Raw genomic sequence first — 4445 nt, 5'->3', positions numbered from 1 at the left:
TCCAGAAACAAGGAGGAGTGTTTCATAAAAAAAAAATTGACATCACAAAGGAGCTGTTCACCTATACTTGGAATGCCCTTACACTAAGTGTATGGGCTGACAAACATTTCCCCCTGGGGGTTACATATCAACATAGTGTGTAGATTTTTTTTTAGGGGCATTATAAACACCATGAAAAGCAGTAACTTGGTTTCCTAGACAGTTGCTGCTGGAAAGGTGCAGGTTTTTGTTAAAAATATGGCGGACGAATCGTTGAATGAAGTGATCAAGGAAAGGGGCATGGTGATGGCAGGGATGTTAATGCACATGATTAATAACAGTGGTGGCTATGGGATGTATGTGATCCAGTATACAGCCTACAATGATTATTCGTTTAGCCACCAGTGCTGACATCAAGCATAGGAGTTAGCAATGGAGACACTATCAGACACCACTGTTACTAACACGTAGTGAAAATTAGTAAAGACACACACAGAGAAAGTCCTTTAATTGTACAAATCACTTCCTGACAATTACCACTTTTTACACATTAATTAAACTAAAGATAAAAGACAGGTGAAGATTACTTTGATTTTTTATTTTGATTTTTATGTTAATAAACTAGTAAAAGAAGGTAAATGTCAAGGAGTGATTTGTGCAATTAAAGCACTTTTCTCTGTGTGTCTTTATTAATTTTGACTACAGGGTTGGTAATAGGGGTGTGTGATAGACACCTCTCCATTACTAACCTCTCGGCTCGATGTCAGGGGACATAAAGCAGATTACATCAACCACAAAACTATCGCCCAACTTGCCAAGGCACCAGGGATAGTGAGAAAAGCTGAGGCTAAGCCCCAAAATTTAATGGATGTGCCATTTCTGGGACGGCTGAAGACTGGTATTCTTAGACTAGGAGGGGGCCAATATATCCATGATACATTTCCAATCTATATATATCAGCCCACAACTGTCTGTTTAGCCCTTTTTGGTTATTAATAAAAGGGAAGGCCCCACGTAATTTTTTTGAAGTCCCCATTTACTAACAGTAAAGGCTAAGCAAACAACTGTGAGCTGTTATTAATAGACTTGGAACCTTTATGACTATTGGCCCCTGGCCAGAAAAATAGCAACAGCCCCCAACTGTCTGCTTTCCCTCAGCTGGTTAGGAAAATTAAGGGGAGCCCCATGCCATTTTTTGATTCATTTATTTAATGGGCACTATTCACAGATGGCGGGTGATGACTACAACTCTCATCAGCGCTGATTGCAGGGAGACCAGGTGATGATGATGAGAGTTGGATTCAGCACCTAGCACCTGGCAACAGCATAAACCATGCTGCTTTTCCCAGATGCCAGTACGTGTCACACTGATGGTGCACACGGATGGCACACTTATGGCACATGGACATTACACACGAGCACACAGACACATAGACATGGATAACATCATGACCGGTGAAAGGGGCCTAAGAGAAAGTGACCTTCCTCATCAAATGAGAATCCATCAGTGAGCTCACTGATTTATGGCCACTTACTACATTAATCGTGAATGTTCTGGGAAATGAAAACCCTGTAAAAGTCAAACAATGCAAAAATTGAAATGGAACCCAATTGTGAAAATGATTTTTCACCAAAAATATTTAATATAATACAGAAAAAAACTGTCCCCCTAAATGGACAAGCCCTCTAGCACTACACTTTTCTTGAATAAGTGACCCACAATTTTTTATTTTCATGATAATTTATTACTTTATTATCATCATAACATTTTTATTATTTATAATGCAGATATTTCTCTGTTATTAAGCAGATTTTAATGTATGCAGGGAGGCTATTGAAGTTTATTTGTCTTGAGGTTTTCATATCTTCACTTCTTTACACATTTCTTGTCCTGTTGACATTGTTGGACTGGTTTATATTGCACTAGAAAGAAGAGGAAAAAATATTGCAAATCATTGCACTATTTTAAATGTAATCCTATAAAAAAAGTGTAGTATAAATTTTGCCAATTTAGCAAATTCTCTGGAACTATCTTCTACCTAAAGTGCTTTCTGTAAAACTGAATGGGGTTATTTCTGCTGTACAGAAATTAATTTCTGCCAACAGTATTCAGATAAATGGGAAAGTTCCACACATTTTTGCAACTGATATTAATATGTGTGAACTTCAACTATGTCATATGTCAACTTAGAATGGCTTTTTAGTCTTCCATTAATTGCCCCAAGTGGTAGAATATGCTATATTGCTCTATTTGACTACTTTCTAATGCAGATAAAAACAACAATAAAAATAATTAATTACCAAAATTGCTTAAGAAAAGAAGCAAAAAATATTTGTTCAATATTTTACCTTGAGGTGGAGGACACTTTGGTTCAGGGCACACAGGCACTGGCACACACACTAAAAAAATGTACATAGTGAAAGTTTCATTATTTTAATAGATTTTGTAGCTTAATCTCAAATAATTGGAATCATGCTTTTATCTATAAATATATATTCACAAATACTAATATAATGTGTTACCTTGAGGAGGAGGACACTTTGGTTCAGGGCACACTGGCACAGGCACACATACTGAAAAAAAATGAATATACAAAACGTTTTCAGGATACAAATAGATTGTGTAGCTTTATTTCTAATAATAAGGATCAAAATGTGAATCCATAAGTATTTTTGACAGGTATTAATATTCTGTTTTACCTTGAGGAGAAGGGCATATTGGCTCAGGACACACTGGTTTGCAAGCTGAAATAGATAAGATAAATATTTCAGTCTGTTTTGAACAAAAACTCAGCACTGCTCATATTTTTAGTAGAATTGATGGAAAAACTAGAGACATGCATACTTTGAGTTTAAAAGGTAACTGTGCTTTCAAGAAACATTCCAGAATAAGGTGTCCTATATGTAAATGAGTAATAACACAATTTCTGGCCATTATGTGAATTAATATGTGAATTATAGACTGTATTCTCATCAGTTTTCCCTTGTGCAAGCTCTATCTTTAATTTGCAGTCATTTGATATCTTGTGAAGCAGAGCAGCTTCACTAATTTCTCCCACAGAAAGCGCAGGATAGAGGGGATTGCCTGACCTTCAATAATTTCTTAGCTTTCAGATAAAAACTGCAGCAATATGAGGACAATATACAGAGGAGCTGACCATTTTTTAACTGAATCAAATTCTGATGTGAGGTAAAATACTTATTATAGAGCACTGCAAAATGTTTTTCCATCTCCCTCTGTCTTTCCCTTCCCCGCTGTTCACTTCTCTTTCCCTCCTTCAATCTCCATTGATGATAATTATCTGAGGTCACATGACACATGCAGCCCATCTCTTCTGAGCAAGACAGACTTGAGTTGGTTTCTCACAGTAGATGGTAAGTTTAGAAGGCAGGATGGAGGGGAAAAAGTGTCTGATAAGTGGGGAAGGAAGATAATTTATCTCATAATATACATACATTTCTTAAATCGCATATACTATTGATTTATTCAAAGTTTAATCAATGTACACATCCTTTTAAAGCAACATATAAAAGCGTATCACCTAAAGTTCTAAGATTCTTCTGCCAGTGCCAACATAATAACAACATAAAATTATTAGAAACATTCTAATAATTAAAATGAAAAAAAGACCACAGGTGAGGCACTTACGATCTCGGCATTGCTGTTGGGGTGGTGGGCAAGGCTCTGGGCAGCATTTCTTCTGTTGTCCCTTCACTTCAGACATGATTCTCTTGAAGAGTTTGATAAGTCAGATGTAGGAAATAAGTTGAAGCAAATGGCTTTCCCAGTTGAATATTCAGTCTCTTCCAGCTCTGTGGCTTTTATATGTTTGAGAGGTATGAAAAAACAATTAGGAAATACCATTACTCGTTCATTCAATTATTCTGCAACTCTGTGTATCAGGTAATATCATATTTGTATTTCGTATTTTCTTTTCCTGAAAAACAAGGTGGAGTTTCTTGTATTTCCATTTGTCACACTTCCAGTGTTGAAATGTATTATCATTGTGAAAAGTATTTTAAGCATCTCACGAATAAGCACAGCATTTAATTACATTGCGATCTACAAATAAATGAGAAATATGTTATCTTTAGTGATGAGTGAGTGTGTTCTGATATTGTGTCTTCCGAGCATGCTCGGGTGTTATCTGAGTATCTTGGGCTTGCTCAAGTAATATATTCAAGGTTGCATGCTTCAAGTGCGGGATTGCTTAAAAAAACAGGCAATCCCGGCATGTGTTGCAGCTATCCAACAGCCTTGAAACACGCATCCTCGGGGACTTGAACATATTGCACGCCCGAGATACTCGAATAACACACGATCATGCTTGGATAACACGATATCCAAGCATGCTCCCTCAACATTAGTTATTTTACTAACCATTTCCTACACAGTTCTTTATCATATTGATAGTTAAAACAGTTGTCTGTCACTAAGAATATAATCACTCTTTCTCCAAAACTTG

At 36.5% G+C, this 4445-nt stretch overlaps 1 long non-coding RNA gene across 1 annotated transcript; it reads right to left on the bottom strand.

Annotated features, from left to right (window-relative positions):
- Positions 1 to 1701: 1701 nt before the first annotated feature.
- Positions 1702 to 3785, bottom strand: LOC143768522 (uncharacterized). Its single transcript, XR_013213919.1, has 5 exons — positions 3629 to 3785; positions 2680 to 2724; positions 2503 to 2553; positions 2329 to 2379; positions 1702 to 1902 (listed from the first exon to the last, which is right to left on the bottom strand). It is a non-coding gene; the product is annotated as an uncharacterized LOC143768522 (long non-coding RNA).
- Between the last annotated feature and the right edge of the window lie 660 nt (positions 3786 to 4445).

This window comes from Ranitomeya variabilis, chromosome 4 (assembly GCF_051348905.1).
Source record: "Ranitomeya variabilis isolate aRanVar5 chromosome 4, aRanVar5.hap1, whole genome shotgun sequence".
Lineage (NCBI taxonomy): Eukaryota > Metazoa > Chordata > Amphibia > Anura > Dendrobatidae > Ranitomeya > Ranitomeya variabilis.
The sequence above is the reverse complement of the archived record's forward strand: the minus strand, read 5'-3'. Positions and strand labels throughout refer to the sequence as shown.